The sequence below is a fragment of the Manacus vitellinus genome, unplaced genomic scaffold, assembly GCF_001715985.3.
Source record: "Manacus vitellinus isolate BGI_N305 unplaced genomic scaffold, ASM171598v3 scaffold_1_pilon, whole genome shotgun sequence".
NCBI classification, from domain to species: domain Eukaryota; kingdom Metazoa; phylum Chordata; class Aves; order Passeriformes; family Pipridae; genus Manacus; species Manacus vitellinus.
The window spans coordinates 6,240,932-6,256,326 of record NW_021939396.1 but is presented as its reverse complement, the minus strand read 5'-3'; the positions used below and the strand labels follow the sequence as shown (position 1 = coordinate 6,256,326).

Sequence of the window (15,395 nt, the reverse complement as noted above, 5' to 3'; positions counted from 1 at the left end):
AACTAAAAACCTTCAAAGCAGCAGCAAACAACAAATTTCATTAAAACTCTCCTCAGACAATGCTTTAAACAGAAATTTGACACAACTTTTTAGGCAAAACTTTGGTTTTTTGGGTATTTTAAATTCACAGGTACTTGAGGCGTGATATGAAAGCAAAGCCTCAGGAATGCAAGTAACAGTAAAGAAGGATTAATATAATCTCAGCTAAAAAAAAAGCTCAAAAATTTTTGGCTGAGAAATTAAGAGGACTTTGTTCTTTCTAAAACTGCTGTTATTTGGTTTAATGGTTTGATTTTTCAACAGTCCCTGCCTTGCTCCCTTCAGTGTCCAATGAAACCTAACAATAATGAGAAGCCAGTTTTAACAACATGCTTGTTTTCCCAGGACACGCATAAAGTCCTGCCCCAAAGATTGGTGTCAATTCCTACACTCCCTACAGAAAATTAGGGCCATACACCCACTGAAACCAACCTGGAACAAGCAATACCATTTGAGGTACAACCAAATCACAGATCAGATGAATAAGTACAGAAACAAAAGTGATATTTTGTGAACTTTGGGATGAATCCAGGGGTAAGAGAACAGGGGAGCTGTATTTTGGGATCTATTTTCAAAACAATCCTAAGCAAAGATCACTACACTATACAGAATTATTCCACTTCCCTCATGACACATTAATTATACAGTCCCCCCCCACTCAAGAAAAATCCTTCTTTAAAGCGTCCTGGAATTTAAGAACAGCAGAGATGTCTCTCTTTTACAGTTCCGTGCACTTGAAATATACAAAAAGCACACCTCAAAACTCCAAGGTAGACTGTGCCTTCATCCTTTTCAAAACATCTCTGAAAAACAACTCCAGTGCTGCTCCTATTGTTTGACACACCCTCTATGTTACACATAGGCAGCCATGTAAATGTACAGTACACTCGGTGTGTTCTTAGGAGCTCGGTGGGGTTCCTTCTCAGCCTTTCTGCTCTCTCGGGCACACAGACATTTCTATTTTGATTGCAGTATGTTTTTAATGGAAATGTTCCTTTGAACTAGTTCTGCTCTAGTTAGCACCATTCTTTTATTTTCTTTTTTAAGTGAATGAAGCTTGTTTGTGATACAGTGGATGACAACTGTTTTCTTTACATGCAAATGCACATTTAAGATCCACAATAAAACCTATGAGCATTTACCTAAAGGTTTAACTGAAATGACTGAAAATTACTGAAATTCCATTATTTAGATGCCACTTCTGTTTTGAGGTTTTATTTGTCACTTGTTTCTGCTTCCTGACCTGCTGGTTGTTTTCCCTAGAAGCTCAGGCTCACTGCTCCTTCAGCAGCTGTAATCGGTACTTGCACACCCCCTTATCTCTCACTCCTCCCAGGGAGGACTTGGAGATGGGCAGAAGGGCAAGAAGAATCCCCAAGGGTCTCCGTGGTTGTTTGAAGTATCTGATTAGCAAAACTATCAAACAGAAGCAAAGCTGGACCAACTCCAGAAGAGAACAGGAGGCAGAGGATGGTGTGTTAGTGAAGGTGCAAGGAGCAGATCACACAGAAGATGTCTGTGCTTTGCTCAGAGGAGAGATGGAAACCAAACTGAGCAAAGAAATTATTTTAGCAAGAATGACTGGAAAAGGAGGTCAGAGAGCAGAGGATAAACTGTGCTGATCACCAGACTAAACAAGTATGGAATAAGCAAACAATAATTGATTAACCAGTTGCTAATTAGGTGGTGTAGCAATAAAGCAATGAATTATAGTCAATTAAGTGTAAAAATCAAATAAGGAGTAAGTTAATTAACTATGTAGGGAATCAATGGCTAATTAGTGAATAATTAATTATGTAGGAAATCAACAGAGCAATTAATTAGGAAGCCATTAAGTATGCAAAGAAAGAAAGAAAGAGTAATCAAGTATGCAGGTATACAAACATCAGGAATTTCAGCCAAAACCAATTTGGAACATTCCATTCACTAAACGTGCTTTGTGGTAATTCATTATCTTCAGTTTGACCATATAAACTATGCTAAACATACATTGAAATAAATAATACCAGTAATTTTCTTCTTAAATGGAAATGTGAAAAATGAAGCTATAACATAAGTGAAGCCATTTTTTTTTTAATTCTTCCCAAAACCTCAGCATATTTCTTAATTAGTATTCTTTTTCCTTTACACTAGTCATGTCTGCAGGGAGTTCAATAAATGGATTACTAAAAACAAACAGCAAGTTTCAGACTAGGAAGCAGATTCCCTGATTCCCAAACTCCTTTGCAAAGAATAAAACAGTATCTGTCCTGTTCTGCTTTAAAGTTGGAATGTGGAAGAGAGAAAAAAGAAGGACTTATCCTAGAAAAATCACTGAAAATAACAGTATTTAAGGGAATCAGGTTATATATTACTTTCATATATATTTTTAATAATTTTATGACAAAACTTAATCCAGAATTAATTTTAACTAATTAAAACCTTTCATTTTGCATAAAATGAAGGATCAGGGTTGGGTATTGTTTTATTTTTAATACCTATTTTCACAAGAAACACAGAACAAGGAAACAAATCTGTATTTATATGCCCTAAGTCATTCTAATGTATCAAAAACTTTTCTGCTCTCCTTGAAATGTAGGCAACAGTTAAAAACTTCTGTAAATGCCTTTGAAGTTCTAGAGCTGTTAAAGGAACTAGAACTCCATAGTTAAATACAAAAATAAAAATTCACTGGGTATCTGCTGGCCTTTGGAATAACAAACTTGATAGCACACATACTCATGCATCCCTAAAATACACAGCAATGAAGTTCAGAACATGAATAATCACATATTTCCTTCCACAGAGCTGAAACAAACTTTGTTGCCTCATCACCATCAAATCCATACCTACAAGAATTTTCTGCAATTAAAAATCTTATTCATCAGACTATGACTGGGTCTTGTTTTTTCTTTCTTTTTGCAGTTTCTGTTCAAATATCAAGTGCAATAAAAAGTGGGCACAACTCTTCCAATAAAATGGTTGGTTTTGTTGAAGAACTCTTCACACACAAATGTTGAGCATGTAAGATACTAAAGTTTAAGAACAATAAGACTTTCCTTGGTAGCTTTTTTAGGTAGAAGCATTGAAATTGTGAGATAACAGTTAATATGAAAGCAGCATGTAAAAAGCCAATAATTTGTGTTTAATACAAGAAACATTATTTCTCAGTAAGGAAACGGTTTGACCTGAACATAAAAGAAGAACATAAAAGAATGGGCTCATACAATACAATGAATTAGGATATCCTATATGACTGTGAAATATATTAAAAGTAATTACTTAGACATCAGACCTTACTCTTCTCTGAATGTTAGCTATTTTTCATTTGCAATGCCATTTCAAACATACAAAATTTTCAATCACATATTAAGCTATTTTAGGTCTTCTTTCATCTGAATTTGGACTATTCTAAAGAGTAAGCACTGGATTTTAATTCACTGCATAAGACAATTATTGAGACAAAACCTGCAATACAGAACACATTCAATCAAAAAAAGGAGCCCCTGACCATGGCTGTTCTCAGTTTTAGCTGCTGACTAAAATCAGAGTAATTTAATTATCATTAGTTAAATGGCACAAACATTTTTTACTTCAACACGAAGGAAGAAAGTTACAGCAATGTTGATACAGGATGCATTCCTGCAAAAACTAGAATGTTTCTGATCAAAAAATAATACAGTTTAAAATCTATACCTTTCCTGTGAGGGTGGTGAGTCACTGGCACAAATTGCCCAGAGAAGCTGTGGCTGCCCCATCCCTGGAAGTGTTCCAAGGCCAGGCTGGATGGGATTGTGAGCAGCCTTGTCTAGTGGAAGGTGTCCCTGTCCTTGACAGTGAGATTGGAACTAGATGATTTTTAAGGTCCCCTCCAACCTAAACCCTTCTATGATTCTACAATCTATACAATACAAATACAGTAGGACAGAGAGAAAAAAGTGCTAGTTAAGATGCTTAGGACATGAATTCACGAGAGTGCTGTTGTGAGCAGAACTAAGCTCTCACCTCTGTACATACCCAAGAGAAAATTACAAGCTGAGAAATCAAAACAGAGGAGCACAGGCTTTACCAGTGGGAAATCTAAGGGAGTATGAAAATGTTTTTAAATTAAAGAGTGACAAGCCTTTAATAAGTCTTTTAAGTAGGTGATAGGTGCAAAAGACCACAAAGATAAAAGTGCAGAAGTAAAAATCATGAAGACTGTTTTCAAATGAAGAGTGACATAGAAGTTAATAAAATGTTAACAGGAATGAGCAAAACAATTTCTTTCATTTGGTTTTGTAGCTGATTTTAAAAGACAAATCTACATACTACTGCAATAATGCAATAAGCTTAATAAGGTGTCAAAATGGGAATGCCTGGCTGCAGACAAGGATTACTGACAGACACACATTCAAACGAGCTTCTGACAATCCCTGTTGTGACGCCTGTGGGTCACTATCACCTCAAAATACTGAGGACAAAGTCGGATGTATTGTTTGTGAAGCAACACCGTCTGTTAGAAGCAGCTTAGGGTCAAACCTGATTAACAGGCGACTTTAACAAGTACCAGAATTCCTGAGGAAATTAAATGCAGAGAAAAGCACAGTGTCAGGACTACACATGAGCAACAACCTGACCATGAGGGTAGCAATGACCGCGACACTGCAGGGGATAAAAGGTTACAAAGGCAGAAACAACCATATAATGTAGGCTTTAATTAGTCTTATGAAGAGTGGTTAAATGTCAGGCCAGGGCCAGGACGCCAAGATTAAATATTTAGACACTATTAATGACTGTTTCACTCAGCATGCAGCCAGGGAAACCACATGAGGAGACAGTTTTTGACTTTATCAGAAGTAAAACACAAGACCCCTTTCAAAGTGACACTACTTGAGAGTTACTCTGTAACCCTGATTAAAGAAGTACTCAAAAATCCTCTTAAGAGTGATAAAGAGCCAAATGTTTGTATTTCACTTCAACAATGTGAACTATAAAAAGATAAAAAGCATCTTTAACAAAACAAACCACAAAAAGGACTAAAAAGGTTCCAAGATGAGCAAAATCCTTGAAAGCAGCATGAGGGCTATTTAAAAGCATCATAATTGATGCTAATCATCAAAGAAGATTTTAGAAAGGGGAAGGAAAAACCCAGCACAACTAAACAGCAGTGAAAGAAAGCTTTAGTAGAAGTTTTGTCAAAGGAGGAAAACAAAAGAAGATTGTAAATTGCATCAAATTTAATGTAAAAACACAGTAAGGCAGGTCAATAAGGGTAATTTTATTAACTTGAAAAATAAAAAGCAGAATGCAGCAACAGTTTTAAAACATCTCAATAGTAACAGGCCTGCCCAAGAGCCTGTGCAGTAAAAAGGAATCTGTGCAACAAAAAGACCCTTCAAAGAAGGTGAGCCCATAGCAAAACAAACTTTCCAATTTGCAGTCATGTTATAAGGGTTTAGAGAGGCTTTCTCTGAAAGATATCTCTCAGTTATGTCAAACACTTTAAAGGCAGCCTCAACTGCAGTTCTTAGAAACAAAACCTTACAGTTACAAGAGACAGTCCTGTAAAACAGATGATCCTATAAAAACCAGAAAAGACTACTGTTGCAAAGGTCCATACTGGGCTTACACCTTTGGATACTGTTCCTCTGAATCGAAAAACTAATAAAATGAAACAATAAATAATAATAAGAATCCTTAAAAGGTACAAAAATAGGAAAAATCAACAACTCAGCTTATTTCCATGCATGAGCAGTTAAAAAAATTAGAATTTTTCTGCCTGGAAAGGATGGAACTGAGGACTGGAGAAAAGGCAAAGTGTAAAATGAAGAACTACAAATCAGGTGTGTCATGAAGGAGATGACGAGTGAATGATCTCTATGAAACCACTTCCTGTCTTTTAGCTGATCTCTCCTTGCTGCTAAAACTGTAAGATGGGTACACATCCACCTGGCATTCAAAACTCTTGGAAGCTGACCAAGAAGAACTAAATTGAAAGACAGTAGTCAGGGCTCAGCAAAGCCTGTAAGATGGTTTAGGAGAGTATTCTGGACAAGTATCACTGTGTGCTTGCCCTGTTCTTACACTTCTCTATATAGACATCCATCATGAGTCACTGTCAGACACATGATATGTCAGGAATGAAACAAAACTAAGATCTAAATCATCCAGTACTGTCCTAGATTATATTTTTGTAAGTCACAACACTAAGAAGACTAAATAATGCAGACTCTAACACAGCTCAGTTATTGTAGCATTCAAATAGCAACCTTCAAATTGTGAGGCCCCAGAAGTTCTCCAGGTGGGGTCTCACCTGAGAGGAGCAGAGGGGAAGAATCCCCTCCCTCAACCTGCTGCTCACACTGATATTGAAATAAAAGCCATTTTTTTCTTTTACACACTCCATTTTCACAAATGCTTCTGAAAAAAAGTTAAATAAAGTTCTTTAAAAGAAGACAACTGCCTCCACACATTTATGTCGGCTAATATATATAAAATTCAGAACTGGATTTAAAAGGGTATTTAAATAATTAGAAAATGAAATTATTTGCAGCAGTTTAGCATAATCATTTAATCAAACATATAAACAAGGTAGCTTTTCCATCATTAAGGGAAAAAAAGTCAGAAAACAAACAAACAAACAAAAAGTTTGTAAGTAAGTAAGACCTTTTTATTTCCACGCTCTAAGATCTCCCTCATGTGGCTAAATGCACCACTGCTGAAGGCACCACTGAAATACACTAATGTACACTATCGAACTGTGAGCTGCACTACCAGACATCAAAACCACTCAGAATCTCTCAAAGAATTAGCACAAACTACGTGATCAGCCATTGACTTCAGAATGCCCTGGATTAAATGCTCCAAACCTGACCTTTGGAAGCACATGTAATGGAAATGCATCTGAGGTCAGACACAGTTCAGCAGCTGCATTATCAAAAATATTGAACACTTGTGACAGTTCTGGGCTCAGCCACCCTCAGAAAACTCTTTGTTAAGAGAAATGTGCCCAAACAAATATGAATTTATTAGCGGCACTAGTAGTAAGAGATTTATTTCTCACTGAAAGTTGGATCACAATACAAAGCAGTCCTGGAATGCTTTCACAAGAGTCCTTCAGTAACATAGCACCTGTTAACTATTCTGCTACTCAGATACAAGTTATTCTCCCAACAGTGCCATTCTCTTTGGCATAAAACCCTGTTTCACAGAATCAAAGAATAGACGGGGTTGGAAGGGACCTCTGGAGACCACAGTCTAACCCCTCTGCCAAGGCAGGATCATCTGGAGCAGGTGACACAGGAACACATCCAGGTGGGTTTTGAATGTCTCCAGAAAGGGAGACTCCATGACCTCCTTGGGCAGCTGTTCCAGTGTTCTGCCACCCTCAAGGTAAAGAAGTTCTTCCTCATACTGTGGTTAAATTTTTGGAGTTTTATTCTATGGCACTTACTCCTTAATGGTGGTTTGAGTAGTAAACTATCCATAAATACTCCATAAAACAGCTAAAAATAATCAAAGATTCTAAAAATTAAAATGTCAACTTGGTGAATGACAACCAAAAGTCAAATTTGAGTCTACAGTGTAATTAACAGGCATTAACTTATTGCAGCACCACTTCACAAACTTGTACTGCAAGAGCACACAGGGTTTGTGAAACACAGAAGGCACATACACAGCCCTACCAAGGCTGTCACCGCTGTGCAACTTTAGTCTCAGGTGTAACGCCTGTGAAAGCTGGGCAATAAATGGCACGAAAAGGCCTGAGATGATAATGCAGGGGAAACATCTCCAACTCGGTATCTGCTTTCTGCAGCTGAACTGTGAGGCCCTCAAGGAGCTGCCAGAGGAGCGGACGAGTGTTTTAAACCCAGATGTGAACAGAATCACAGAATAATAGAACATAAAGGGGTTGGAAGGGACCCTAAAACTCATCTGATCCCAACGCCTGCCATGGGCAAGGACACCTCACGCCAGACCGGGTTGCTCAGAGCTTCATCCAGCCTGGCCTTGAACACTTCTAGGGATGGGACATCCACAGCTTCCCTGGGCAGCCTGTTCCAGTGTCTCACCACCGCCACAGTACAGAATTTCTTCTCAATATCCAGCCCCAACTTTCCCTCTTTCACTTTGCACCCATTACTCCTTGTCCTGTCACTACGGTTCCTGACCAAGAGTCCCTCTGGCCCCCTCCAGGTACTGGAAGGCTGCTATGAGGTCTCCATGCAGCATTTCAGTCCCAACAGCAGCTCCAGCTGCTCACTCCCTGGATTCCCCAATCGCTCCTGAGCGGGAGCCTCGGGACGGGCCGCCGGGACACTGCGGTGCTCCCGGGCTGCCCCGGCCCTCCGGCGGCTTTCCGGAGCACCCTCCCCGCCCCACAGCCCCGGTGCTTCCCGGCAGCGACGTGTTTTGGGGCGGGGGGAGCGGCAGCCGCCGCAGCGGGAACTACTTGTCGTGCGGAAGGAGCGTCACCACAACCCGCCGGAACTACTCCTTCCCCGTCCCCCCCCGCGCAGATCCGTGCGCGCTCCCCCGCCCGCCCGGCCTGGCCCCGCTCACCTGCGGCCGCCGCCTCCATCGCCGCGGGGGCACGGCGGACCGGGAGCAGACCGCGGGCCGCTCGGGAAAGAGAGTGGTGGATAAAGGGAAAACAATCAAAAAAAAGCTCCCTGCGCCGCCGCGTTTATGGCGAATCTGCCGCGGCCGACACGGCGGTGGCGGCGCGGGAAGGGCGGGGCGGCGCATGCGCAGTGGAGGCCGCGCCGTGCCCCGAGCACCGCCCGCGGGCCGAGGGAGCGGCAGGAGCGGGATGAGGGACAGGGGGAAACCGGGATAACCGGGACGCTCTGGGGTAATCGGGACACCCCGCCATGGGCTGATGGACACGGGGATAGTCGGGATAACCGGAACATCCCGCTATGGGCTGAGGTACACGGGGATAACCGGCATACTCGTTTCTGGGCTGAGGGACACGGGGATAACCAGGATACCTGGGAAACCCCTCCGTGGGCTGAGGGACATGGGAATAACCAGGATGCCCCTTCGTGAGCTGAGGGACAGACGGGATAACCGGGACACCCCGCCATGGAGTGAGAGACACGGGGATAACCGGGACACCCCTCTGTGATCTCCCCGTGCCCCTCTGAGGGGTGATTTTCCCCGCCCGCCCCAGGACCCTCGGCTGCACAGCTCAGGCTGACACAGCCCCGCGATGCCAAAGGCGCTTTAATTTGTCACTTATGGTAAAAAAAATAAAACAGTGTTTTCATGAACGTAGTGCTTCAGCATGAAATAATCATGGACTCATAGACTGGTTTGGGTTGGAAGGGACCTTAAAGATTGTTTAGTTCCAACCCCACTGCCATGGGCCCCGACACCTTCCACTAGACCAGGTTGTTCCAAGCCACAGTCAACCTGGCCTTCAACACTTCCAGGGATGGGGCAGCCACAGCTTCTGCGAACAACTTGTTCCAGTGCCTCACCACCTTCACAGTAAAGAATTTCTTCCTAACACCTAATCTAAACCTACTTTCTTTCAGTTTGAAGCCATTCCCACTTGTCCTGCCTCTCCAGGCTCTTGTAAATAGTCTCTCTCCATCTTTCTTTTAGGCTCCCTTCAGATATTAGAAGGCCACAATTAGGGTCACCCCGAAGCCTTCTCCAGGATGAACAATCCCAATTTTCTCAGCCATTCTTTGTAGGGGAGGTGCTCCATCCCTCTAATCAACTTGCTGGCCTCCTCTGGACTTGATCCAACAGGTCCATGTCCTTCCTGTGCTGGGGACCCCAGAGCTGGATGCAGAACTGCAGGTGGGATCTCACCAAAGCAGAGCAGAGGGGCAGAATCCTCTTCCTTGACCTGCTACCTATACTGCTTTTGATGCAGCCCAGGATGTGGTTGCCTTTCTGGGCTGCAGAAATAGTGGGACAAGCTTGGAGCAAAGTACAATTTCCACCATATTAATAAGTCCGTAAACAAACACTGATGACTTGTAGCTCAGGGGAATACTGAGCCTTATGCCTAAGCTCATGACTGTTTATTATTATATATATATAATAAGTTTATTTTTCACAAGTTTCACGTTTGCGTTGGAGAGCAGTAGGCCAACGTACCAACAGTCTGCTGAATCACATAACTCTGATCCAGCTCCCATGTTAGGAATTTGTGTATTAAATTGTTTCTTCAGCTTTTTCTTAATAGGAACTTGAAAGTCACTTCCATGGCACAGCACTTGTGCCACTGGAATATGCATAAACACCCACTTCTGCCTTATGTTTTTCTGTTTCATTTTTCTGTTTAACAACTACTGATTATCAGTTTTACCACTTTCACTCTTAAATCATCAGAACTATTACATGTATTCAATATTAATAAACTTAGCATTAAATTCCATGCCTGTTACTTTAGTTAATTTCAGTACAAATGACTGTCTAGGAACCTCATTATCCTTCCTAGAGCATTCACAGTATTATATTTTTTCTGCCATACTACAGATGTACTCAATTAAATAAAAAGAGTAAAAACTGTGAAAACAACAATTCATCTCGGTATTAATTACAGTAATAAACCTAAATAATTTCCTGTTGTAAGAGAAACAGTGCAGATGTATTAACTGAGAAACAGCTTATAAAAATATTTTTAAAATGTCACAACTTATATCTCATTGTGACAAGAAAAATACAGCCATGGGCAAAAGGCCACAAAAGTTATATATGCCTTAGTCCAACAAAACAGATTTTAATCCAGAAAACACCTGTAGGATGATTTGTATCACTAACATAGCCCCAAAACAGATTCACCACAGCCCTAGGACTGATCTCTGCCATCACTTGGGCGTTTTCTGATCCTTCCTGCTGTGTTTCACTGCAACATTACAGTGTAAGCTTGTTATCTTCCTCATGTGGTGGAAGCAGCCTCTCAATCACCACCCCATCTCAAAAAACAGTGGAGGGTAGTGTCTGCAACTTTCCTCTTTCTCACTTTTTCTTTTCCCTAGCTTTCTCTGCTGGATGCTGAACTAATCCCAGTGTTTAGCCTAACAGACAGCCTCATAGTTTTACCATATTCTTTGTCTTTGGAAGCGTCTTTTGGCCTGGACAGAAAAATCCAGCTTATGGATGGGCTCATTGAAGCAAATGCCCTTAGATCAGGTATAAAAGAAGACAGAGAACAAAATGCAGCCCTGGAGCCGAAGGGAAGGTGGGTGCCTGTTATTTAACTCAACGGGATCTATGGGAAGCTGCAGTCAAGGATGTAGCAGGGGTGGGAGTGCAGAGATTTCCAACAGAAACATTATTATGAATGGAAGCGTAAGTGTTGGGAGCAGGAGGAGCTGAAGAAGGTCATCAGTACCATGGCACATCCTCCAGACACCCAGATCAGGAATGCAGAGGGAAGAGCACCAAGAGAAGACACGAGACAGTAAATCAGCAGTGTTGCTGATGACTCCTGGGGTGGGGCGAGATGAACGTGCCCAAGAGCACAAAGGACACATCCCAACACAACCTTGCCAATCAAGGAACAACCAGGAGCCATGATCATAGGGACTCAGAGGCCTGGGTCCCTTGTCCTCCATGTCACCACAGGCAATTGTGGCAGGACTACCTGAACAAACACCCTGTGTGCTCATGGGCATGAAAAAGCAAGTGCAAGGAAGTGAAATCATTTGTGTGTAAAACACAGTCACCTGTCCTAGCCGGTGTCTTGCTCCTTTACAGCTCCAACCAGCCTTACACTGAGTTTTGTACATCACTTGCTACAGGTGCCAGGAGGGCTTGGCCAGGGCCAGGCTGAGCCTTAGCCCCCAGCAGAGACTGACTGGGCAGCTGCACTCTACCAGTATGCACCCCATCACTGTGCCTCTTGCTGAAGATGACTTAGATGAGACCAGTCGTACAGGGACATATTCCTTAGAATTTATGTCAGAGACCCTAACAGAAGGCAGAACAGAAAGACCTGACCTTTCCAGACGCTGTGGTCGCTCCTCTATGAAATTTCTTTGCCTCCTCTGACCCGAATGACAGAGCAACATTATAGCAGATTCATCACTGGGTGTTCTGACCTCATGAGAAGCAACAATTAGGAATCTGCCTGTAGCTTGCTGCCTTGACTTGCCCTCTTTACCTCCTGGACTCCTAATGCTCTTTTCTGCCCCTCTTCACATCCACAGTCACTAGTGCACATATCTTCTGGAGAATGTTTTCTATTAGGAGCAATAAAGATGAAGGCACACTTATGCTCAGGCACACACTGCCCATGAAAGGAAGGAACTGTGCTCTTTTTTGGACATGAGTAATATTCATCCTTACCTTGGCATTGAAAGAACATTCCCTGGTCCTTGAGTCACTGAGCCTCACTACAGGAAGTAGGGTGGATTTTTGTTGCCAAGAAAAGCACTTGTCCCAAATCTTTCACATAGAACCAGTGGTTGAGCATCAATATGGCACATGGTTTGTTACTTTTTACATACAGATATTGCACACAGTTCTGCTTTGCACAATCCCAAGCCTGTTTAAAGGGTCACATTAAAAAAGGCTTATTCTTTACCAAAGGGAACAAATCAGAGTTGCAGTGTCTGAGCTTTGGTGTCAAAATGCCTTGGGAGGTCTGTCTGTTGGAGGTCAGAAGAGAAGGAAAAAAGCTGTTACTGCTGGGGTGCCTGGCCAGGTCACAGAACCATATAAAGCAACATTTTTGCAGCTCTGAATCACCAATTTCACAGATTAAACAAAAATACCCTCAAGTTCTTCCAGAAATTCCCCCACGTGTCATCAGAACCCACATTACTCGTCACCAGCAGAGTTCAGCTGCACCACACAACATGGATCCAGGCCATGGGATAACCAGCATGGATTGTTAGGGCCCTCTCGGAGCAGGCAGCAGTGAGTCTTGGGGCTATCCTGTGCAGGACCAGGAGCTGGAATTCAGTAATCCCCGTGGGTTCCTTCCAACTCAGGATATTCTATGATTCTATGAACAACTCCCACCTCAAGGGAGAACCCGATCCTGGTCTGTTTGTTCATCTCCTTCTGTCACAGTTTCCTTATTGACTAAATTCAAGGCCCACTCTACCCATGCTTTCCCTGTCCCTCCTCCATACCTCCTTGTCTGACCTCTTTTGCTGCCTTTCATTTCCCAGCCCCAGTTTTCGCTCTCAGGAATATCTTTCCTGTTTTTCTTAAGAGCTCTTTCCAGGTGTTTTCTGCACTTTCTCACCCCAACGTCTGTCCAGCCACTTGCCGATAAGCTCCTGCACACATAAGTGCTCATCAAACACAGCCACCAGTTCCCTCTCTCCAGCCCATTGAGTAGCTCCTTGTTGTAGACTCAGTGTCTGGCCAGTATCAGTTGATTTCTCCAGAACCAACTCTTACATAATAATAATGGTAGTAAAAAAGTCTACGAAGTGCCAGAGAATGCAAAGTTCACATATAGAGCAAGTTCAGTGTTGCACAGGGCTTCAGTCTGCTTGTGGAGCTGGAATCCAGGAAGGGAGTGTGGATGCCCTTATTGAGGGCACAGCAGATGCCGACTACACCTTTTCCCAGTTATGTGGTTTGGCTTTATTCACAAATTAGAAAATCACTTCACTGAAAAAGTGTATTCCCAAGTGTGAAACCAGAGTGCACTTTGCTTGGCTGTTCCAGAAGAGAAGTCCCACAGAATTAAGGCAGTAAAATCAATCAAAAGTTAGAATTAGTACTGCCTTGTACAGCTTCCATTTCCATTTGGTTTTGCATAAGCTATTTCTGGGAATCTTTAACATCACACAGTCATATACTGCATTTGAGGAGGATCTCTGACTCATTCAGCATTGCTGACGTACCTGACCTAGATATGAATGAGGGCTACACAGCAAGACTCTGCCTCATTTGTTACAGAAGCTGGAAAATATTGAGAAGTAAACATGAGGTATTATGAAGGGAAGTAAGGAACAGGTTTTTCTCACAGAGTTCATTTATGATATAGAAACAACATTCTCTATTCGTGTCTTCCTCCTTTTCTGGTTGCTCACCATGGCATTTGCAATGTGCTTTGAAAAACATCGTGCATTTCTATAGCTGAAAATTTTAGCATCTGTGCTTAAATGTGACAATTGCTTTTAAAACCCCTTATCCTAGATGTCTTACCTTGAATAGATCCAGTTAGGGAAACTTTTTACCCTAAACTTCAGTGCTTTACTTTCCCTTTTTTTCCCCCACAAGCATTTTGAGAAAATAAAGCCATTTCTGTTGAAGCAGCAAATCAATATAAATGCCCCATAAGCACCCAGAACAAAATGAACTGAGCCACAGGGAGGATGCAAAGCTCTGTAGAGGGGAGGCACAATAATTGCCTAAATGAAGCAGTTGTCCTCTGACAGAAAACAGTAAATTATGTGATCATGACCTGAGGATCTGCAACAAAAAATATCAGCAAGAGGATAAAAGCAGACATATGCCAACAGTCTTGATTTAGACCCTTAATGAGCTTCTAGTGCTTGAATTTCCAACCTGACTGATTTTTATTATAATACCGATATTTTAAGACAAAAATCCTTTAGCATTTCATGAAGTAGAGTGCATAAAGCATTCTAGCAGAAGAGCAGAACTCGTGGATATTACAAACTGAATATTGTAAGAAATATTGTAAAAAAAAAGAACTTTACCTTTATGTGCACTTGCTGTAGAATTGAAGAGACCAACCCAAAAGACCTGAGTTCTTTATTAATTACACACTACACATACACCTTTCTGCATGTAAGTTCCCTGCAATTGCTTGTGAACAATTTTTTGGGAAATATAAAATTCTCTCTGAACTCAGTGGTGTTTTCTGGTTTCATACTTTTTAGAAGAGCTATTTGACCAAAAAGGAGTTATAGACACCCATGGAAGGTACATTCCTAAGACAAGTAAAATCACTTTACAAACTCATGTGAGGATTTCATGACCAAGGGCATTGCAGATGGGGCAGGTGGGATCTAACTCATATAATTCAGGAAGTCTTACAAACAGCACTATTTTTATACAGCTTTCCCCCTTTTGATTAACACATCAGGAACTATGATTCTTTTCTTTAGGGATAAGAAGGACTTTATTGGGTGCTGGCTAAAGAATAAAACATTGATAAGTTATCATTTCATGTCTTTAAAAAAATTTAGCATAACTGATCTTTAATAGAATTATTGTTCCAAACCAAATTGTTTTTTTAATCCTAATTAGAGTATTTACCTCATGAAACCCCTTATGCATGGTGCCACTCTGAGATGTCTTCATTACCACTGAGATTTAAAAATAAAAACTTCCAGATTTTTTTTTAATTTTGTTTTAATCACTAGAGCAAAAGTTCCCTTGTCCTCAAAACTGAATGCTTGGAACCAAAAATACAAATATTTAAAAAAAAAAAATTCTAA

At 41.5% G+C, this 15,395-nt stretch overlaps 1 protein-coding gene across 3 annotated transcripts in view; it reads right to left on the bottom strand.

Annotated features, from left to right (window-relative positions):
* ZFAT (zinc finger and AT-hook domain containing) overlaps positions 1-15,395 on the bottom strand; it is a 113,080-nt gene that overhangs the window by 71,408 nt on the left and 26,277 nt on the right. For 2 of the 3 annotated variants that reach the window (XM_018076489.2, XM_029959465.1), the window contains exon 1: positions 2,868-2,925. The exons of the other annotated variant lie outside the window; for it this stretch is intronic. The gene's annotated coding sequence lies outside the window, so the exon portion shown is untranslated. Of the gene's footprint in view, positions 1-2,867; positions 2,926-15,395 lie in introns of those variants that run through there. 3 annotated transcript variants of the gene reach the window in all.